This window comes from Pinus tabuliformis, chromosome 5_1 (genome assembly GCF_031772625.1).
Source record: "Pinus tabuliformis cultivar Carrire ecotype Pingquan chromosome 5_1, CPIR1, whole genome shotgun sequence".
Classification (NCBI taxonomy): domain Eukaryota; kingdom Viridiplantae; phylum Streptophyta; class Pinopsida; order Pinales; family Pinaceae; genus Pinus; species Pinus tabuliformis.
The window spans coordinates 749,739,039-749,764,173 of NC_142305.1; positions in this window are offsets into that span (position 1 = coordinate 749,739,039).

Genomic DNA, 25,135 nt, shown 5'->3' on the forward strand with positions numbered 1-25,135 from the left:
AATTATCACCGAAGTACTATGGTCCTTATAAAGTGCTACAAAAGATTGGTACTATGGCATACAATTTGGATCTTCCTACATCTTCCCAAATGCTCCCATTTTTCCATGTTTCATGCTTAAAGAAGGTTATAGGTGAAAAGGTCAGAGTTCAAACAATATTGTCAAAACTTGATGAGGAAGGAAAAATCATATTTGAACTTGAAGTAGTCATGGAAACAAGAAATTGATAGCTACAAAGTCGATCAATTTCAGAGTATCTCATGAAGTGGAAGACCTTACCCGCTCAATATTCCACATGGGAGGATAAAATCTTTATACAAAAACATCCAGAGCTACTCAAGCGTTCAGGAAACACTTTTTGAAGTAGAGGGACATGTTAGGTCCCTATAATAATAGTGTAACCCCTTATTATTATTAGTACAACCCCCTTATTATATTATTATGCCCAAATACTCCCCATGTTGTTATTATTATGCCCCATAGAAGCCCGCTATTGTTATTTTTGTGCCCCCATAATATTATTGTTATGTAGGCTTTGATCATATTGTGACCCCTTAGACTCCTATATATAGAAAGGAGGTCTTGTCATTTACAGAATCCAAGAATTGTTCATTTGTGTAATGTAAAGGAGGTTGGCCCCTCGAAAAAGCTTATTTCTAAGGCATTGATCTATCTTTTCTATCTTTTTGTGAGTTGGTTTCATAATAGGATCATACAATCACAACAAAAAATTGTCAAGGCATAGGAGAAATAACCAGAGGTCAATGTAGTCATCCTTAAGGGTTTATCATACTTGCAACAATAGGGACACCCATGGATTAGTTATGGATAGGAGGAAAATACTAATGGGGAATATTGTAGTAAGTCTCATGGTGAGCATAGATCGAACATTGATGACAAATTCAAAGATGGAAAGTTCTTGGATACACCTGATAGGAGAGGCATTGGACATTAGTTATATTCTAGTTCTATTTTAGACATGTATCTTGGTCACCATCGGTATCATCCTTACATGAGGAGTGAGAGGGGATATTAGTTAGATGATCTCAAAAAATACAAGTCGCCTACACTTGATGCAGAGTTGAAGAAGACAAAATATGCAGAGGCATGGTTACTTGGGATGAAGAAATTCGAGTTTCATGACTATACATAGAACATGAAGACTAGGATAGCTATTTTTAGCCTCAAAGGGAAAGAAGACATTTTTAGGAATATGTGAAGCGCACCCGAGACATCGGATAGAGGAGTTGAGTTGGCATGAATTCAAGAGACTTTTCAAAAACAAGTATTTGTCAGAGAGGTATGAAAAAAATGCATTGAGTTATAGGAGCTAAAGATGGGATAATTGACAGATGAGGAGTAAACGACTAAGTTCCTAGATTTATTGAGGAATGTGCCATAGCTTGAGGATGTGAAGATAAAAGTTTAGAAAAATTTCAGTGGATTGCCATTAGGGTTTAAGGATCAGATTGAGTATAATGAGCCTAGGTCACTCGAGGAATTCATTAGGAAGTTGAAACACTATTATGACCAATTGAAACATAAGACCAAGTTTATGTAGGGTTGGAAAGGGAATGATAATATTAGAGGTAGATGAACACCAAAGCAAACAAGACCCCAGGATTTAGGTGAGAAAGAGAATATTGCTCCTTACAATAATTTTAATGCAGTTGAGAAGGGACATGCATCTCAACTGAGAGTGCTAGAATAGAGTTGATGGTAGGATATAATTACAGTGTAGGATATGTGGCAACGAGAATATCAAGAAGAATTTTCCATCGTATCAGGGTGGTAGGACTAAGATCTCCAGTGCCCAAGAGGCATAAATAGTTGGGGATGTTGGACAAAGAATTCCTTGGATCTATGCTACATTAGATAACAGGTAAGAGGATCACCAGGAATATATTATTGAGATGGAAGGTAAGATATATGATCGAGTTGTTTCTATTTTGATTGAACCTAGATATAATTATAGTTATGTTAATCTTGACCTGTTGAATAAGTGTGTTTTAAGAAAAGAAGTGAATTCAAATTGTTGGTTGAGGCAATTGGATATATGTACTAAGAAAAGAGTTTATCATTGGGTAAGAGCTTATGGATTTGAGGTTAATAGTATGCCTACCTTAGCACATCTAAATGTGCTTCCATTGGGATCATACAATATGCCTTTTGGTATGGATTGGTTGTATATTCATAGTACTAAGGTGGATTGTTATGAGAAGGATATTGAGTTCTTGGTGGATGATGGAGAGAAGAGAATCTTGCATGGTAAGAAGAATCCTACATCAATGAGAATGGTTACAACTATGCAGGAAAAGCATAGTTGTAAGAAAGGGTGTGTATTTTTTGTAATGCATGTTTCCAATGATAAAGGTAAGGATGTTGAGGATGCAAAATTCTTGAAGAGGTACCAAGTTTTGTAACAATTTGAGGATGTATTTCCAATAAATATTTCAGTGTTGCCTCCTGATAGGGAAGTGGAATTTTCTATTGAGTTGGTACTAAGAGTAGAACCAACATCAAAGGCACCTTACATGATGATCACCACAAATCTAGTGGAATTGAAGTTGCAGTTGAATGAAATGCTTGAAAAGGGACACATTAGGCCAAGTGTTTTGCCTTGGGGTGCACTAGTGTTGCTTTTGAAGAAGAAGGATGGTACTCTCAGGTTGTGCATTTATTATGGGAAGTTGAAAATGGTAATGATCAAGAATAGATACCGTTTGCCAAGGATTGATGACTTGTTTGAATAGTTGAGGGGAGAAACAATGTTCTTGAAGATTGAATTGAGATCGGGATATCATCAAGTACACATCAAAGAAGAGGACATCTACAAGACTACTTTTAGGACTAGATATGAGCATTATGAGTTTGTTGTGGTTCCTTTTGGTTTAAGTAATTCTCCAGCTACTTTCATGTATTTGATGAATAATATGTTTTTTCCTTATCTAGATAAGTTGTTTATTATATTCATTGATGATATATTGATATATTCTAAGAATGAGGAAGAACATGTAGAAAAATTAGCAACAATATTGAAATTTCTAAGAGAGCATCATTTATATGCTAATCTTAGTCAATGTCATTTCTTTCAGACATAGTGACATTACTTGGGACATGTTCTTTCCAATGAAGGCATAAAAATGGATCCAAAATAGATTAAAGCTATCATCGAATGGGAAGCTCCTACTAATATGCATGAGGTTATATCTTTCATGGGGTTAGCAGGTTACTACGTGAGGTTCATTAGGAGCTTATCACGTATTTGAATTATCACATCTTTAGATAGGAAATGAAATAAATTTGAATGGACAGAGGAATCTACGAAGAGTTTTGAGAACTTGAAGAATTTACCCAAAAATGCTCCAATTCTAAAGATTTCAGATCCAGATAAAGAGTTTGTGGTATGTACAAAGGCTTTGAAGAAAGGAATTGGTGGAGTCCTGATGTGGGAGGGACAATTGGTATGCTACAAATTAAAGAAACTAAATGAGCATGAGCATAATTATGTGACACATCATCTTGAGTTGGAAATGATCATTCATTCACTAAATATGTGGAGGCTTTATCTTATTGGTTGGAGGTTTGTGTTGATGAGTGATCAAAGTGGTTTGAGATATTCGTTTGGCCAAACTAATATGAATGCGAGGCAAGCTGGGTGGTTGGCTATGGTCAGTGAGTTTAACTTTGAGATCAGGTTCATTAAGGGTAAGTAGAACAAGGTTGCAGATGCTCTTAGCATAAGTGTGTAGGTAAATCACATAGCAACTATGAGTTCACATGGGACAAATTTATAGGATCAAATATTATAGGTAGGACAAAAGGATGGTAGGAACTAGGATCTTAGGCATAGGTTACAACAATAGGGTATAAGTGAATAAGATGTGGATTATCATCTCACGACAAATGGTTTGGTGATTTTAGGGACAAGATCTATGTGTGAGACAACAATGAACTCAAGAAGATTATCTTATAGGAATTTCACATCAAGTCATATTCAGGTCATCTGGGATATCAGAAGATGCTAACAGCTGTGAAGAAGTTATACTATTGAATGAATATAAAGAAATAGGTAGCTGACATCGTTGCCAGGCATTTGGAGTTTCAATGGGTTAAAGCAGAGTGCAAACATCGAGTTACTCTATTGCAACCAATTATGATTCTAGAGTGGAAATAGGAGGTCATTTCTATGGATTTCATCATAGGTTTACCGAGGAAATTTAGGTAGCATTATTTCATCATGGTTGTGGTTGATAGGTTTACTAAGGTAGCTCACTTTGTTCCAGTGAAGTCTACTTATTCAGCTAGTGAAGATTGTATCTGAGAGAGATGACATGTTCACTTTTAGGCTTTGGAAGGAGTTATTTGTAGGTTTGGGTATAGAGTTAGATTTTACTACAAATTTTCATTTGTAAATAGATGGACAAACATATAGGGTTAAAAATATTATGGAGGATATGTTGAGGATGTATCTTATACGCCAACAAAGGAGGTGGGAGAAGTATCTTCTATTGGTTGATTATTCTTAAAACAATGGATGTTAGGAGCACTAAGGATGAGTACATTTGAGGCACTTTATGGGGAGAGTTGTAATACTCCTATTAGCTAGAGTGACCTAGTGAATAAGGTATTGATAGGACCCAATATAGGAAGTACAATTTATCAAGAAGAATATAAAGGTAGCACATGATAGAAAAAAAAGCTACGAAGATCAGAACAAGGTATTTAAGGAGTTTCAAGTTGGGAAGCATGTCTACTTTTGTATTAAGGCCAAGAAGAGCTCCCTAAGGATTGGATCATGTGCTAAGTTGGCACCTTAGTATCGCAAACCTTTCAAGATCATTGAGACACTTGGACTAGTGGCCTACATTGTTACACTGCCACTAACAACGAAATTCCATGATGTTTTCCATGTTTCATTGCTTAAGAAGAATGTAAATAATGTTGATCATGTGATTGACCGGTTGGTAGTGTAGGTGGAGACAAAAGGAGAATTCCAACTAGAACCTTAGTGTATTTTGTAGTGAAAACAACTCATGCTCTATAATTTAGCAATAAAATAGGTTAAAGTGCAGTGGAAGAACTTTGGGCCCGATGAAGCTACATGAGAGATGGTTGATCTCATGCGGGCTATATATCCTTCATTATTTTCCAGTTGAGGAAAAGGAGTTTTGTATAGGTATATATATGTATGTATATGGATGTAAATACCACAAAAATCTATGTTATAAAGCTACAATAAGTGGCATGGTTTACATATTGTCATGTTTGTCATATTGGTTTTACTTTTCAACAAGTTTTTCATTATAAATATTGCATCGAGCTAAGTTATAAAGCTCCATGGATAGTATGTTTTGGTTTCAGTGTTTCTTCTACTTGTAGGTGTCATATAACACTGAGGATAGTATTACCCTAATGGGGAGGGATTTGTAACAACCTCAGGATAAAATTTCATGTAATAAAGTTAATAAAGGAAAAATAAGACCAAGGTCATGGGACACATATTCCAAGCTGAATGTTGGTTAAATAATCCTATTGGGTGTTCATTTGGTTTATTATGGCTAAGAAAAATGGAAAAGGCATTGGAAAAGGTGTTTAAAAGAAAAAGGGGAATTAATTGGCTTTTTATTTATGAAAATAAAGGAAAATAGGAGAAAAGGAAGGTCAAAGGTCAAAGGTTTGCATGAGAAGGAAATTGAAGGAAAAATATAGGAAATTGAAGAAAATAGAGGCATTCATGATAAAAATGATTCTGAGGATTAGTTCACAACCCTTTTTTAGTTTTAGCTTGGAGCTGTCTCTACTCTCTCATACTATTGCACACTTAGAGAATTCTTGGAGCATTCTAGCATTTGGGAAAGAAAGAAAAGGAAGGATAAGGAAACAATAGGAAAAGTGAGGAAAATTTGGTTCAAGCCACTTCAACAAGAATACTTGTAGATAACAAGTTACATGTGTGATTTCCTAGTTAGTTTATGAATGCATGGTACATGCATGTATGTATTCTCTTTTCTTGTTGTCATTGGCATGGGATTTTCTAGGTGTGACAATGGTTTCAACCTTTCCTTTCCATTTCAAGATAACCATGGTGTGATGGGGTTATTTCATTTTGTTGAGATTCAGATTGTCGAATCGTTTTGCAACCGGGTGAGATGGTCTCAGAGAAATTCCTAAGGGCCTAGGAATCCCGTGGCTAGTTTTGGCATGATTGTAGTGAAGCCTGAGGATAAAGATGGGAAAATTCCTCAAGGTATTGGTGAAGAAATTACAAGGCATCCAAGATTGTTTTGAGCCTATGAATCTCTTGACCATTTTTCATGGGATTGTAGTAAATCCTAGTTGTAAATGTGCTAGTGTTTGGCCTAATCATCCTTTGACTAGTTTTAGTAGGATTGTGGTCAAGCCTATATGTTTAGTTTTTTTTATCGTGCATAGAATCCCTTGACCTGCCAACATGTCAGGGGATCTCCCTTGTAAGAAGTCCCAATTAGAACTCAGACCGTTTTGTGTAGGAGTCCCAGCAGTGGGTCGTACGGTAATGCCTTGACCGCAGTTTCACACAAAGGCAAGTAAGATGCACTTATTTGTTTTAGGGAAAACTAGTGTCGATTTGAACTACTAGTCCCACTAAGATGGGTAGCTATCTTAGAAACAAACAATGAAAGCTTTTCAAGAGTTCCTTTAAGTGTGATAGATGGAAGAGAAGAAAAGAGGACCAACCTGGATCTTCCGCTTTGATCCTAGCTTGATTTCTCCTTTCCTTGATAAAATTTGCGACTCCTATCCTACTTGTCCCGCTTCAAAGAGTACATGTAGAGTCAAAGTAACAGCAAACTATCAAAGCATCTCTATCTAAACATCATAAAAAATGCAAAATGAGAAACACATTAACCATACAATTGCATTCATAAGCAATATGGTTCATAAACACATGAATATATGGAGGAAAAATCAAAGAAAATTATTAATAGTAATGTAAGAGAGGATTACAACCCAGCTGTCTGATCTAGCATTATACTCCTAGACATAGAAGCCCTCTTCACCTCATGAACAAGCAAATCACCCAACAATGCAATGTCTCTTCTCGCCAGCAAACCAACAGCAGTTCCTTACAAAATACAAAATTCCAGCCTCTAGATCTCTCAGATGAGGGATCCATTTATAGATGTATTGCAATGGTGTGAGTCGGCTCTGGGTTTTTGATTAGTTTCATTCCACTAATAGTTCTTGGTTCCACTTGGAGATTTCATTGATCTCTTACTCATCCCTGGGCGAATTCAGAGAGGCAAGTGTCACCGGAGAAATTTCTGTAAGATTCCATGATCATCCACTTAGCAAACTATCTCTGCCATTTGTCTATTCTCGCTCGTCACACCCCACAGAAGGCCATTTTAGTATGCATCACACCTGGCTAGTTTGGCAGTTAGCATGCATCGCAACTTGCCCATGGAGTAGTCTGTATGGTCCAGTTTTGGCCAGTTCTGAGTAGTTTTTCAGGTGGAACTTCTAGGAAACGATGTAATCAGCTGACCATGATCCTTTAGGGTAGGAAACAACACTTTTAGGGACTTAAGGAGCCCTTATTTTATGGACATATGAGTTTTGGTTTGTAGTGCCCAAATATGTCTATAATGGCTGCCCCCTAAAGCATGAGGTTGTAAATCTTCTGATGTCGGGTGAAATGCTTTATCATGAGGATCCGAGGTATTCGTATTGGAAGTTGACCTGTATAAGATGCAATACAATACATCATCCTCATATTATTTTCATGATATAGCTGAGGTGGGCATTCCCATGCTCAGCTTTATAAATTCATTTTCATGTACATAGGATAGACAATCATCTGCTGTTGCAGACTGGTGATTCTTCACATGAAGAGTCATCTCCCCTGGATTAGATTACTACCTGTGTAGCTTCTGTGTATAATTGATGTCTTTATTTTCCTAAATATATCACAACTCGAATGGATGAAACTAGATCCAGGTTCTTCAAAACTCGTCCAATCTTTGCCCAATGTACAAGTCGATCCATGTGAAAAGATGTTCTGAAGTCAAACATGGAAAGACATCGCCTGATTACCAGCCAATGATGTAAATTGTTAACAGGCGCGAGAGGAGTCACTGATAATGATGATGACCCTCAAGGTACTACAATACAATTCATGTGGTGTGAATATATGAGCCGATATCGAACACCACACAAAGTCTTTTGGTCGAAGGTCATTGATGTAAACCTGTTGCTTGAAGTGAGAAACTTGCCATTGAGGCATGCAAGCTTCAAAGTACTGAAAGGGTTGTTTCTAAGTCAACTTCTTCGATAATGAGCTGATGTCGACAAGAAGTGACCTATTGTAGGAGGGCCTTGATGTATCCCACATCTATGACACGAAATGGAGCAAATGATTTTTGTGGAGGTGAAAATGATCTGATGATATAAGGTTCAGGAATGGCGGTCATGAAAAATGAAGGGTGGAAGTATTGCAGTGGATGAGGCATCTGCTGGATGGTGAATTCTCTGAATGACTTCTCTTGAACATATTGGCGACACTGATATGGACTGGTAGCATTAACCCCATGGATGGCATGACAGACCAATGGTGATGGTGAATGGAAAAACCCAACCCAACTCAATCACGGTGATGGAGTGAAAGTGTCATGTTCAAGAGTGACTTGCTACCAATAAAGTTCTTCAAGTTTTCTTCCCATTTTTCCCCATTCATTGCTGACCAGCACCTCTTTATTTTTGACAAGCTTGAGGAGGATAACATATGCTTGGTCTATAATTTTCCCTTCGGGCAAACCTATCGCTTTGTGTTTAGCGAGCCTGGCAATAGTGAGACTCATTCTTGTCTAGGTGGACAAGTTTGTCGCTATTGTTTTAACGAGTTTAATGACAAAGATAACTCGGTCCTTTTCATGTTTAGAGAGTTTGAAAAGGGGCGAAAAGGAGACTCAAATAGTCCTTTTTCGTGGCATAATCCCTTAAGTCTGAAAGAGTATAAAATAATGCGAAAGGGATGACTATTCGATTGTTTTAACGAGCCGACAAAGACAAGCGCTCGATCTTTTTGTTTAATAATCCCTCATGTCCAAAAATATTAAAATATATAAGAGGGATGGAATTCCCATTACTTTAACGAGATGGAAAGGCCAATAGCTCAACAATGTTTTTATTTTTAACAAGTCTAAAAAGAGTTTAAAAGAGACTCGTCTTTCGAGGAATGAGTGGTATTTCTGGGTAGCAGCTGGTTCTAGGTAAGTTTGGAACTTCTCAAAACATGGCAGTGTGAAGAGGGTGGCAATCAGAATCACTCGTTGCAGATGTTCCTCAAAAAGGTAAACAATCAATTCGAAGCGTATGGTTGGCCAAGTGAATGGAGGTGATGGAAGGAACACAACTAAAGTTCAAAAGGGTTGATAGCAAAGCGATCACAAAGGTTATTTACCAAAGGCAGGTTTATTTTTTAATGAGCTTGAACCTTGTGCCAACATGTGCTCAGTGCAGGTTGATTTTTTAATGAGCTTGGACCTTGCGGGAACATTGCTCTTGATATTGGTCGATGTTATCCAGTTTACCATTTAACAGGTTAGGTTCTTTCTTCGGTCGTTCAACTTGCTCAATTGCTCCATCAAATTGATTAGAAATACACATATATATGCCTAAAAAATGAATTAAAAAATAACATTTTACTTGAAGTACATGAATAGTAACATAAAAGTAGTTTTACCTCTCATTTTTACCATTTCATTTTGAATTTCAGATTTTGTAGCTCTGGAGTGGTTTTCCCCCTCAAACTTCATTAGCTGATTTTGGGAGATCTGGTGGACTATTCTCTGCGCCATCAGGACCAGGTAGGAGCTAACCCTGAGCTCTTCATTTTCATTCCATCTTTTTCTGATTTTGAGCAAGTTTTCCCTTCCTTCTGAGCCCTTGGGTTTTGAAGAAATCATTCTCCTATCATCGCACCTTCCCTATATCGAAAGGTGCAATGCATACTCAGCTATTCATTGGCCAGTTAGTATGCATGTCACCTAGTCCAAAGGCTGGGTGCGATGGGCACAGAAGGGAAACTTTGCACAACAAGTTCTCATGAAATTTTTGTTTGTTTTTGCTCAAATTTGGATCCTAATTCATCTTTTGTCTGTGACTCAGATATTTGTTGGATCAATATGGTCAACACATGGCATGAACGCGAGCATGAAGAAGAAGGCATGATTTCCTTACATGATCAGGGTACTATTATTGCATTTCGAAACTGTGGTTTGCTCAAATTCTTCTGTATATCTAGCATGAGGCAAAAGATTAGATTTTTGCAGTATTTCCTCAATGCATGGGATCTGATCAACTAGGTATTCTAGGTCAGAGGTAAATCTATCCCACTAACAGTCAAGGACATCTATTTTTTGACAGGGTTTTTGAGGCGTGGTTCCCCTCTTTCACTGTCGACATCCGCACGTGGGGGCAAATAGGTGAGAGATTATATCCATCAACTTTGTAGAGATGGATCTCAGCCTAGTAGAGATGGCAAGATCAATATCTGGGACACCACTGATCAGCCTCTGAGGACCATTTTATTCACCTTTGCTAGATTGGCTGGTAGCGCAGCTCTTCATTTGGCGAACAGATCTTATGTGTAGTATGCTTTAGAATGCCTAGAACTAAAGGTGTTCAACTGGTGTGAGGCAGTACTTTCGGTGATAAAAGAACACCTATCTAAGGTAAAGAATGGAAGATCCATGAACTTTGGGTACGGTTCCATTTTGACTACTTTTGCCTTAGAGAGGATCCCACTAATGCAGCCACAACATATTTCACTAGGATTGCCAGCACCGAGGGAACCTAGGATGTAGAGATGGGTTGATCTCATAGCTAGACATGCTAGCCAGCCACATATTACTTTCTCTAATGCCTTCTTCAAGTTGTTTGACCATCAAGAGATGGTCTTCTTAGAGTATCCATATGTTGGGATGGACTTCCAAGGTGACCTGGATTTGGCGTTGCCAGTTGGTGAGCAGTGGGGTGTGATAGGTAAAGATTTTGACCATAGCTTTGTTTATCAATTTTATAATATTTTTGTGATTTATCAAGACTAATTGAACTCATGTATTTGTGCAAATTTTGGGCCAGTGCGACCAGCGACACGCCGAAGGGCAGTAGTTGGCATTCTAGCAGGAGAGGCTATAGGGATGGCTATCCTTTGTGATCTAGACATAGCAGAGTCCTTGGTAGTATTGCAGGGTCAGATCAAGGGTCTTACCCTTGGTATTCAGGATGTTAGTATCGAAAAGTTACCTCTGAGGCTACAGTTCCATACTACTGTCATTCTGAGTCGATGGACTAGGCTCTTGCATATGATTGCATAGGCGGTGACATGTTATCACCAATGTCATTAGTATTGGATGCTTTTCTGCATTTACTTTTGAGTTTCTTGGTCACGTGATTGATTTTTCCTTGTACACAAAACATTATGTGAAACTATAAACAATTATATATTTTTTATTTTATGAGTTTATTTTGGTTAAGTTATGTGATCCAGATGCAAATGTTGATGTAGAATGATTTTCTTTACAAACATTGCAAATGTCTATCTAACACATAATTCACTAATGAATCTGTTAAAGTGTTTAAGTTTCTGGAAATGTATTTATATTGAATGGAATCAAACTGCCTTTACAAAATCTTGACCCTTAGGAACATACGATAGATTGTTGGGTTCCGAACTGAATAGACAGCAATAAGTTGTAGAATAACGAGTTGTGAATCTAGCCTAAAAACAAGTCAGCGTATCCCATGTGAGATGGCATTATAGAGAAGCTATATCAACGTGTTGTACTCAGCGATGTTGTTCATTGATTGACCAATACATATCCCTCTGAAACTCACTAACTTGCCGCTTGGATCAAAGCTGGCCCAGGTTGTAGAAGATAGGTTCCACGTTCTATGACTAGCTCCTTCGGCGTACCCAATGAAATGTTTCCAAGAAGTCTGACATCTGCAATAAATGCAAAGTGGATTACTTAACCAAAATGACAACTCTTGATGAAAACAAAAATGAAACAAAAGCATATCTATAAAGAGATTACTACACTTGATCAAGCATAGTATCGCTTAAGATACAACTTGTTTTGGGGTTGCGACAGTGGAATTCCATCATAATCTAGCAGCTCGTAGGCTCTTTTTGCTAATATCCATTTAACGATGTAGGGGCCCATTCATAATGATTGGAACTTACCTCCTCCCAATTTATTAGAGTCATAATCGTAGAGTAAGACCAGGTCACCTTCTAAGAAGAAACGAGGCCTGACATTTTTGTCAAATTGTGCTTTGACACATTTCTTATGTGTTTCGTTAGCCAGCGCAACATCACGACGGGTTTCATCCAAGTGGATTAGTTCCAAGAAATGAGCCCCTTCCTCTGAAGTTTTGGGAAGTAGATCGATTGCGAGCTTTAGAGATGAAATCTCACACTGAATTGGTAAGACAACTTCTAGGCCATACACCAACTGAAAAGGTGTAAATCTGGTCGCATTTCTCACCAAGGTCTTATATGCCCACAGAGCTGAGTACAGGATTAAATGCCAATCCCTTTTTTGGACTCCAATCATTCTCTACAGCATGTGCATGAGGACTTTGTTGATCGCTTCAACCTATCCATTAGCCTGTGGATAATATGGAGTAGAACTATCATGGGATAGTCCTAATTTAGTAGTCAATTCAACCATCATGTGATTGCGAAAATGTGATCCATGATTTGTGACTATAGCTTGTGGAACACCGAACCTAGAGACTGCATGATTGAAAAAGAAAAGAGCAGTTGTTTTGCCACTATTGTTTAATGTAGGCACCACCTTGGCCCATTTTGTAAAATAGTCAATAGCGACTATGATATACCCATGCCCCCCGGCCGAGGTAGGGTTACATGTCATGAAATCTATGCCCCATTTGGCAAATGGCCCAACAACAACTACTGGATGTAGTGGTGCACGTGGTAATCTACTTTTACGATAAAAAAATTTGACAAGCATGGCAACTTCTGACTACTATTATGAAATCTTTGAAGATAGTAGGCTAGAAGTAGCCAGCTCGCAAGATTTTCTGTGCCATAGCATAACCAGATAGATGCCCCATACATGCGCCTAAATGACAGTCATTCAGGACATTTTCGGCCTCCTCATGCGTGAGGCACCTTTGCAGAACTGTATCGACACCACGACAATAAAGTGTATCACCGACAATCATGAAGTCTTTTGCTTGGTATTGAGTACGTCGCTATTCGGAGCGAGAGGTGTTAGGCCTAAATGTTTGGGTTTGGAGATAGATTAGTATATCTCCATACCACAAGTCGCTTGATGATATCAGAAATAATGTTTCATCCATGATCGATGCTTTATATGTTAAAACTCTATCCATTCCTTCTTGACCACCACCTCCTCTGGTATTGCAGCAAGTTCAGTAGGAGGTAGGTCACCCGGGGTAATATATTTTAGACTTACTATCAGGTTTTCCTCCATTACGCGCTCTTCCTCAATCATTTCTTGCTTCACGACCACCTCGACTGGTCTTGCCGCTGGTTCAGCAAGTGGTGGATTACTCAAGGGAGTACCCACAAGTTCAATTGTCGGGACTGCTCTGCTTGGTCCCTCCTCCTCGGGAGAAACTGATTCCTTCTTGACCACTATCACAACCCATTGTGAAGCTATCTCAGTAGGTGGTGGATCCACTGGATGGATATCCAATGGCATTTCAGCTGGCATCTCCCCTCCTGGTTCCCTTATTTCAGAAACACCTGTCTCTTCCTCTCTTCTAGGTTCTGGGGTACCTGTTGTGCGAACAGTGTTTTCCTCACCCAAGTGTTGTGCTTGTGACTCTGCAGGTTGTCCTTCCTCCCGTTGTCCCTCGAGAAGGTCTTGCTGGGAGTCTGTGGCTAACAGACCTGCGATAACTAGTCCTTTTATTGACCCATCAAACTTCAAAATAGGAGGAATGACAACCTCCTCCTCTGCGCATCGGAGAGATCGAGGCACCCTCGTCCCTCTCCAAATGGAGAATTAAAAAGGGAATTGAAAGAAGCTTTATGCCTAGTCTATCCAGGCCTGGATTATGACCTCGAGCTCCTTTCCTTTATCTACAACAGCTCCACTTTAGGTCAAGACTTCCACCTATATGGTTTCCTGTCTCGCAGTCGACACTGGTTCTTCTAGAACAGTGTTAACCTCAGGACTCAATTCCTTTACAATTTCTGGAGCTAGACAGGTTGGTGATGGTTCTTTTGTAACACCACCACCCTTATCCAACATTTCTCGAGCGAATGATGCTGGAATAGTTTCTTCTAGCCCAATATTGATGAAAGTGGACTCTTGTATCACTGTGTTGACCCCATCCATTGTGACCATAGTTTCTCCTCCTGTTGATCCCATGGTTCCTTCAGCCTCTAGCCCCTCTTGTCCTGATCCATCTTCCTCCATTGGCTCCACGGTCGAGGCTGGTTCTTGTGGACAGCCTCAGTCATAATGTCAACAATTTCTGCTACATTAGCCTGCCATGGTGCCTCTTCTCCTATTATGGTGCTACCAATTTTCTCCCTTGGCTCCACAGTCAAGACTATTTCTTGTGGGATAGCCTCGGCCGTGGTGCTAATGGCTTCTTCTATATCAGCCCTCTCTTGTGCAACACTTCTTCTTCCATTGGTTCCACAGTTGAGGTTGGTTCTTGTGTAACAACCTCGACTGTCCTTTCCACTCCAAGCTCTTTGTTTTGTTCCGACTTCTCGGTCTCCATCTCCATTTCCTCCAGTTCTTCTTGATCCACATATTCATCTTCTACTACTGATCCTTTCTCCATTACTTCTGGCTCTTCCTCCATTGCTTCCAACTCTTCCTCTCTAGCAGCTATAATAGATGCCATCTCTTCCTCTTTAGATTCCCGGAATGTTTCCCACAGGATTTGAAACTAGGTAATTTCACGCATGACCAACAGCCAAACCAACCCATGGTTAGTGATAACTGCCGTAACTTTTCATGAACGCCAAGTATATTGCACCATCAACTAGAGGCTTTTTAGCAAGAAGAAAGGCATATTTAATGAAAAGGCTTATGACTGCAGAAACTAAAGGTGAGGCAACTCTCTGAAATGGTATTTAAATAAAGTGGTATACCTCCCTTCGCATGTTATATACATCATTACAAAACCTGTTACATCACCCCATGGGTGTGGTAATAAATTCTGGTCATACCCTCACCCTTTTTGGATGACTTTATCATCAGCTTGTAGAAATGCTTCAAGGAACTCCGAGAGGGAGGTTCTTCATGCAAACCAGCTCTGTCCTTGGTTGTGGTAGCCCGCTAACCTCTGCGATGGCTTCCTCTATGACAGGGATTTCTATTCCTCGAACCTGAGAGCTCTCCTCACCTAAATTGAGTGCAAATTCAATTACAACTACTTCATTGAACCCCTACAACCTGTGAAGATAGATGTCCTAACCTGCATTTATGAAAATGTTCCATACCTCCCTGTTGTTTCAGACCATTGTTGTATCCTCTGGCTCATGGCGCACAACCAACCAACCCATCGTTGTAGAAATGATAATAGCACAGTGGACACATTTGGCTGTTAGGGGAAGAGTAGCCACAATCCGCACTAATAGTTGTGATGGTAACAACATAATGGTCGCAAGGTAAAAAGGTGGTGAAAGTGACAGTAAATTCATGGAAAACGCAGCAAATGATGGCGATTTATGGCAATACAAATGAATGATTACAATAATTAAATGCAGTGTATTAGGGAAAGGACCGATGAGGTTTTTGGTGTACGAATTCAAATTCTAATGCATCGGAATCATAATTATGAAATAAAAATATTTTTTGATTCCCGTTCACATTGGATTTGGTAATGATGTGGTACAAATACAATTAATAATACATCATCATTTGATTATGATGGGACACCCCCCAACTTAAATGTGGCCATTCGCAACACGTAACAATCTTTTTAATGGAATATTTTAATTAAATCTATAAGAGTCAGTGGGGGCGGACCTAGCGACCTACCTGGTAGTGGAGTAATAGCACCGATGGAGTAACAACAATGATAGAGTAACAACACCAATAGAGTAACAACAATGGCAGAGTAACAACACTAACAGAGTAACAACAAGGGAAGAGTAACAACACCAATGGAATAACAACAATGACAGGGTAACAACACTGATAGAGTAACAGAAACAACGGAGTAACAACACCAATGAAGTAACCACAACGGTGGAGTAATAACATCAATGGAGTAACAAAAACGACGGAATAACAACATCGACGGAGTAACAGCAACGGCGAAGTAACAACACCGATGGAGTAATATAAACGGCGGAGTAACAACATCGATGGAGTAACAGAAATGACAGAGTAACAACACCGATCAAGTAACAACAACGACGGAGTAACAACACCAATAGAGTAACAACAATGACGGAGTAAAAACATCGATGAAGTAACAGCAACGGCAAAGTAACAACACAAATGGAGTAACAAGAACTGACAGTTAGAAAAATTTTCAGGAGTAACAGTAGTGACAGAGTAACAACATGAAATATTCGTTGGAAAATTTTTCTTTTAGCTCTCTCTTGTCATAATTCGATCATTACCCCTGTAATAGACAAACAAGTAAGTAGTAAGAGCATATACATATACATATACATATACATATACATATACATATACATATACATATACATATACATATACATATACATATACATATACATATACATATACATATACATATACATATACATATATATATATATATATATATATATATATATATATATATATATATATATATATATATATATATATGAGAAGGCAGAGAGAGCATTCCCTGCACCAACAAACATCAAACTAGAGTTATCAGAGAGATGTTTGATGAAGGCATCCTTAGAAGCTCGATGGTGGTATAATTTTAGATGATGTCCATTCACTAGGAGGGAAGTATGAGTTTCATCTATTGTAATTAATATGACCGTTCCATTGTCAAACATAGCATCCACTTCATAGGGTCCCATCCAACGAGTGTGAAGCTTCCCTTTAAAGTCTTTGAACCGGGAGTCATAGAGCGATGCCTAATCTCCTGTATGAAACACCTTGTTCTTGATAAATGTATCATGCCACTTCATTCTCTATTGTTGAATATCAGTAGTTTGCTTGACAGCCACTGAACGAATCTTGTCTAACTCATTGAGTTGTTCCAACCGGTGTTTCTGGGACTCTAATAAGTCTATTACCATTTCCAAAGCTGCTCTGAGCATGATGATCTCAAATTCTACTGGGAATAAGGGGGATTTACCATAGACTAACTCAAATGGTGAAAACCCAGTTGTATTCCTCCATGTTTTCCTATACGCCCAAAGAGCTTTGGGAAGTTTCTGAGACCAATTTCGGTAATGACTTGCTACAATTCTTGTCAAGTTATTTTCCAATACCTTGTTTGTACTTTCTATTTGTCCATTCGCCCAGGGATGGTAAGGAGTTGTCACTCTGTGTTTAACCCCATATTTCTGCATAAGCCTTCCTATCATGTGGGATGTGAACTGTGCTCCCCCATGTGAAACAATCTCCCTTGGAGCACCATATCAAGCAAATATCTCTTCAAAAAGAAAATTTGCAACCACCTATTCTGTTCCTTTCACAATAGCTCTGGCTTCCACCCACATAGTTACATAATTAGTGCAGACCAGAATGTGAACCATTTTGTGAGAAGGTGGGTTGAAAGCTCCATTGAAGTCAATAGCCCACTTTTCAAAAGGTTCGAGGACTATCTAGGGTTGTAGTGGCATCTCATCCGATTTCCCAGGTTGTCCCAACCATTAACAACTGTCACATCTTCAGACATAATGTCAGGCATCACGAAAGATAGAAGACCAATAGTATCCCATTTGTAGCGCCTTGTGGCCTATTCATTTATTTTCAAAATGTCCTCCACATGGGAAACCTTCAGTATTTCATAGATTTCATCCTCTAATATGCAACGCCGAATCTGCTGATCAACCCCTGTATGAAATAGGTACCCTTCCATCCATGAATATCGGATACTTTGATGAATAATTTTCCAATGATCCCTGTTTGACAAATGATGACGTATCTTCCCTATAGTAAGATAGTTATCAATATCTGCATACCACAGAGTGTTAGAAGAAATTTAAAAAATTTGTTCATCTGGAAAACTATCTTTGATGTGTGTACCTTCAGCATTATTTTGTAGCCTAGACAGAAAATCAACAACCACATTTTCCTTCCCTGGTTTATCTACTATGGTAATGTCAAACTCTTGAAGTAACAAGAGCCATCTTGTAATATGACTAGGAGTAATGGGTTTATTCATCAGATACCTGATTTTTGCATGATCAATATGTACAAAGGTGGGGTGCCTGATAATATAATTCTGGAACTTGTTGATGGTGTAGATGACAGTGAGGAATTATTTTTCAGTCATTGTGTAGTTCAACTCAGCTGGAGCCAAGTTCTTACTAACATAGTAGACTGCATATGGTACCTTATCCACTTCCTGCCCCAAAATTTCCCCAACTTTTGTTTGAGAAGCATCAGCATGGATATGGAATGGTAATGTCTAGTGTGGCCCTCGAAGGATCAGAGTGCTACAGAAAAGCTCCTTGATCTTCACAAAGGCTGCATCACAGTCATCTATCCACACAAAATCTGCTTTTTTTCTCAGCAATTGAAAAAGTGGATGGGCTACTTTAGCAAAGTTTTCTATAAAGCGCCTATAGTAACCCACACAGCCAATAAATCTATGTACCTCTGTGGGTGTTTTAGGTATCGCAAAGTGCAATATTACCTTCATCTTAGATGGATCCATTTGAATTCCAGTAGCTGAGAGTAAATGTTGCAAAACTATTCCTTCCTCCATCATCATGTGCCATTTTATCGTACTCAAAGAGACACGTGGCCGCTTACATCTTTCAAGTAATTTTTTCAGATTTTCCAACCCCTCTTCGAATGAATCCCCATATAGAGTGAAATCATCCATATAAATCTCAACACTTTCATCTACCAGATCAGAGAAAATCACCAAATTTCCGTTTGGAATGTTGCAAGTGCATTACAAAGACCAAATGGGAGGACCCGGTACACGAAGGTTCCCCAAGGACATGTGAAAGTGGTTTTAACCTGACCTTCAAGAGCTATCTGGATCTAGTTGTACCCACTAAATCCATCCAGGAAGGAGAAGAACTTCTTCCCAGCTAGAGTATCCAAGACTTGGTCAATGAATGGTAATAGAAAATGGTATTTCTATGTTCCCTTATTTAATTCTCTGTAATCTACACATATCCTCCATTTACCGTTTTTCTTAGGAACCATCACTAATGAGGAAACCCATTGACTATACGAAATGGGATAGATAAATCCCACATCTAGTAGCTTTTGAATTTCTTCCTTGACATAATTTTCAGAGTATGGTTCATCCTTATCTGAGGTTGTCTCATAGGAAGATAGTCCTATTTGATGTATATATGATCAGTGCATAAATTGGCAGAAATCCCTTTCGTATCTGTATAGTCCCAGAAAACCACTTCTTTGTGTTCTCGAAAAACATCCAAGAGATGTTTCGTCTGGGATTCTGATAGATCTGAATTGATATTCAGGGTCTTTCCTATATCTATTTCCACCAAAATGCTCTCATGGGACGTAGTAGGTAGCTCATCGAAACGATCAACTATTCCGATACTTTCTTGTATTTCACAGCTCAAGACGGACTCTAGAATTTGGTGATTTCAGTTTGAAACAAAACAGGGATCACTAATAAAAGTAGTAATTGTGTCATCTTTTGTTTCTATTTTCAACTGAAGGGTTTGTCCAATAGTAAGGACTAACCTTAATTCCTCATTTTCAGATTCAAATTCTTCCTTTGGTAAAGGTTTCTTGCGGACCAATGGTTTCGCTAATGGAATAGGTTCTGCAGGAGGATATAACACTAAGTTCTTAGTACTTTGTCCATTCGATATAACCAAATGTATAGAACGACACCCAATATAAGTGTCTGTAGTTTCCAGCCACAGTCTTCTCAGAATCAAGGGATGGCCACCAGTTGGGGATTGCATTTGCAGTACTAGTAAATCCACAGGGTAGTGCCATGAATCAACTGAGATTGTAATATCTTCTAACTTCCCTACGGGTTTAATTGTAGATCGGCCTACCAGCTCTAACACAATAGGTGTAGGTTTCAAGTTTCGAAGACCCAATGTATGCATATTCTCAATGGTAATGACATTTATGGCAACACCCAAGGCAACCAGCACATTTGGAATTTCTACTCCATTAATTTGCATGATTAAAATTGGGTTCTGGGGATCTCCATATTTCACAAGCATGACCTTTCCCATCATAAAATCGGATAGATTTCCCACCACATGAATGATGAGTGGGTCCCTTGATTTATTTTTAGGATTCTTAGCACAATATTTGTTAATCTATGTTGTCATTGATGTCAATATAGCAATGTTTGTGATGGTAAATTCTTTGATACGTGATTTCCCATTGATGCCTATTGATCATAATGCTCATAGTGATGAAAGTTTTATATATGATGATATGATGAGATGGAGGACCCAAGTGAATTGAACACCAATTGAACAACATGAGGTCAATTGAACAACAATTGAACAACAAATGATGCAGGAGGTCACTTGAACAACAATTGAACAACAACTAACGTATTAGATCCAATAAAGCAATAGGAGCAAGAAGCCAAAGAGTAAGATGAAGAGTTTATCGAAAGCCATCAAAGAATCAAGTCATCGGAGCAAGAGAAGTAGGTTATTGCATATGCCCAAGAGTAAGTGTTATCAAAAGAACAAAGAGCAACAAGGATAATAGAGGAGTAAAGAAGAAAACTATCAGAAGAGTGGAAGAGTGAAGAGAAGTCACAGGAGCAACAACTATCAGAAGAGAGAGGGTAGGAAAGTATGGACTTCCTTGATTGTGGTTGAAGTCTCGCACTCAATTCTAGCCATCAATCTGATAGTCAACCCTTAGATCACAGTCAACTACGGGTGTTAAGGCTGTTTTTAATCCATGTGCCATTCGAAGTCCCGCAAACCGTCAATTGCGATAAGGCTATGGACCTGACTGATTTATTAACAATTGTTTAATGTAATATCGCATCCGCTCCATTGGTAGACAGAGCATGTGCACACTTGTAAAACCTTTGATTTTCTCATGAAATTGTGATTGCAGGATTAAAGGTGATGACATGGCATGTGGAACCTCCATAGAAGAAGGACGGTTCACAACTCGTGAACATCAATTAGCATAAGAAAGGAAGCCAAAGGTCATGTGAATGGTAGAAAGAAAGTCAAAGTTCGAGTGAGCACAAAGGAAGCTGAAGGGCCAATGGAAGATGAAGGTAAAACATTCTATTGAGTGGGTTAATCTTTAAAAAGGTTCAGACCTATGATAAATTAAATTGAATGGAAGAAGTACAGAATGAAATTTTGAAGAACAGTTCTGTGAAAGGAAATAAAATTTCATCTGTCATCATTTGAAGGGAGCAGTAGACAACACCAGCATTGAAGTGTTTGTGAGTTTGTTTCTTGGAAGTAAGATATCGTGACAGTCACTCCTGAAGTAGTTAATCCTAAAGTAGTCACTCCTAAATCATTTAGTGTGATAATGAGAACAGAGGCTTGAAACAAAGAGTTGTTTTGGCGTAGAGCTTAGTGCAGTTCATTGTACACACATTGAAGTTGTGTGAAGACTCTTGTAGATCATGATGGCTATTTGAAATCATCATGAGGTAACTTTACAGACTTTGTTTGGGGAAATATGAAGAATTGAGAAGACTCCTTCATATGAAGATAGGTATTCATTGAGGTAGCAGTGAAGTTGTAGATTGACATAACATAGTGAAGAAGATTTTGAGAGAAGTGTAATACAATCAAAACATGTCTTGAAAAATCAAAACTATAGGGTCAGATCCCTTGGGGTTGGTGCGTCAGAATTGGAAGGATTGGTTTCCTTGGAGTTGGTGCTCCTAAACACAAGGTTGGTGCCTTGAGAAGATAGGGTTGGTGCCGTAGAGGTTGGAGACTCACAAAAGACCAAGTGGGTGCTTGGCAACAGATTACAGCCTTATATATATTGTACTTAATTTATTGTAAATATTATATTAATAAAATAATTTATTCCTATTGTTCATTTCGTGTTCTAAATATAAATGATTTAACTGGGAAAAATAACAATTGAAAAGAAATACTGATTCACCCCCCCTTTAGTATTTCCAAAAATTTGTATGAGAGCCAGCTTCTTCATATCAGCCTAACAGCTAGAAGAAGGATTCTTAGTCACAATGAGAAATCAAGAAGTTTCAGGAAGACCTCCTCTGTTCGATGGCAGAAATTTTGTTTTTTGGAAAAAGAGAATGTCTTTCTACTTGATGTCCATTGGACCTGAAGTTTGGCATTCGGTTTTAAATGAGTACACAGCTCCTTCTTCTCTTCGAACAGATCAAGACGAAAGGAAATGTTACATTGCAAATGCAAAAGCCTTAAATTCCATCACTAGTGGAATCAATGATTCTGAATTTACAAAAGTCATGAATTGTGACTTGGCCAAAGAAGTATGGGATAAGCTATTTAGCTCGTACAATGGGGATTCCAAAGTTAAGAAGGCAAAGCTTCAAACTCATAGAAGGAAATTTGAAAGTCTGAAAATGGATGATGAAGAATATATTGCATCATACTTTGTCCAAGTAACTGAAGTGGTCAACTCTCTTAAAAGATTTGGAGAAAACATTGAACAAAGCAGTATTGTTCAAAAGGTCTTAAGATCTCTCCTAGATAGATTTGACCTCAAAGTAAGTGCTATAGAAGAAATGAAAGACCTAGATACTCTCAAGATAGATGAACTTCATGGGATCCTCATTGCCTATGAGATGAGAAAAGGAAGCCCAAGTTCCAAATATGTAGCATTCAAGGCCTCAAAATCAAAAAAGGGGAAAGAATGGAATACCAATAGTGATGACTCTGATGTTGAATCCAAATTGGTGCAATTTGTACGAAGACTAAAGAAAAGATATAAGCTAAAAGGTAAGTACCCTCCTATTTGTTTCAAATGTGGAAGAATAGGTCATTATGCTGCAAAATTTCCTCTTAAGCATGATAGTGATGGGGAGGAAAATTGTAAAAGGATGGTATACAAAAAGAAAGGGTTAAATAAGAATAATTTCTTCTCTAAGCAAGATGAGTCTGATGAAGGTGAATTTTTAGTCATAAAAAGAAATCAACTAATCAGTTCCCTCACCGCAAAGGAGGTAATGATGAATCAGATGAAGAAAATGACCATGTTGGAAGCCAAGAAGTATTATTCATGTCAATCACAAATAATGATGATACAGGTCTAGAAGGAAATGTAGATGAATTGTTAATGAGTGCCATTGAAGAAAATGAGAAATTACGAAATAAAATCATCTCTCTCAAGGTAGAAAATGAGGAAACAAAAAGAAGGGAAGACCTCTTGAAAAATAAGCTAAAAGAAAAAGAAGAAATTTGTGAAGAATGTGAAGCCGAAATAGTATCTCTAAGGAAGGAATTGGAGCAAGTCAAAAAGGGTTGGGAAATCCCTCAAATACTTGACATTATCCTAAATAATCAAAAACCTCAACATGACAAATCTGGGATAGGTTTTAAAGGAGAATCATCAAGTACTAAGAATAATGCGAAAAGCTATGCCAACATACTTTCCAACAACCCAAAAGAAGAAAAATTATTTCATCAAAGGCCCATCTCAAATCCAATGAATGAAGAGAGAGAAAATCCAAGGAAGAATGTTGATTCAAATGATGGCTATTACAATAGGTACAAAACTATCTTTTTTGGGCATTGTTTTTATTGTAAAAATTTTGGTCATTAAGCTAGACATTGCATGGACCATAAGAATGAAACACCAAAATTGAAGGATCAAAAAAACAAACCATATGGTCTCAAAGGGCAAGGGAAAATCAAGGCCTACAACTCCTTTGATCCCTTCGCCAAATTTGATCCAATGATAATGGACATAATGAACAAAATTTCCCCCTCAAAAGAAGAAAAGAAAAAAATGAGAATCCCAACACGGATAAATGTGGCCTAGCTCTATGTGCTCACAGTGATGAAAATCATTGGTTTGTGGATAGTGGGTGCTCCAAACATATGATAGGGGACAAAAGGAAGTTTGTCTCATTGAAGAAAAAGAAAGGAAATGTATCCTTTGGAAGTGGATCTACCAAAATTGTTGGAAAAGGAACTGTTACCCTTATTAATGGAAAAGGAAAGGCTCAAAATGCTCTTCTAGTAAACCGGCTCAAACACAATCTCCTAGTGTTAGCCAAATCTGTGATCAAGGACATAATGTTGTCTTTAGCACTAAAGATTGTCAAATAAGAAACTCTTGCTTAGGGGAACTTGTGGTGAAAGGAGTTATAACATCAGATAACATCTACATTCTGAACAAAATTCAAGAAGATAAATGTTACTTAAGTCAAACAGATGAAAGTTTGTTGTGGCACAAGAAACTTGGACATACAAGCTTCGATAACCTGATCAATATCAGCAAGATTAATGCAGTACGAGACATCCCGAAATTATTCAAGCCAAATCAAGAAGTATGTGGTGCCTGTCAACATGGAAAGAAAACTAGAAGAAGCCACAAGACCAAGGAGTTTTCTACATCAAAACCTTTGGAGATCATCCATGCTTATTTATGTGGACCAACTAGAACTCTGGCACTCCAAGGAGAAACGTACTTTGCTTTATTTGTTGATGACTATACTAGAATGATGTGGATATATTTCATAAAATATAAATCCGAAGCATTTTAGTGTTTTAAGAATCTTAAAGCTCTTGTAGAAAATGAAAAGGTTTCTAAGATTAAATGTCTTAGAACGGATAGAGGGGGAGAATTCACATCAAAAGAATTTGATGAATTCTGTAAAGTACATGGAATCAAAAGAGAACTCTCTGCTGCCAGAACACCCATGAAAAATGGGGTAGTTGAAGGAAGAAACCAGAAAGTTCAAGAAATGGCAAGAACAATGTTAATAGTAGCTGACTTGCAACCAAAATTCTGGAGAGAAGGAGTTGGGATAGTTG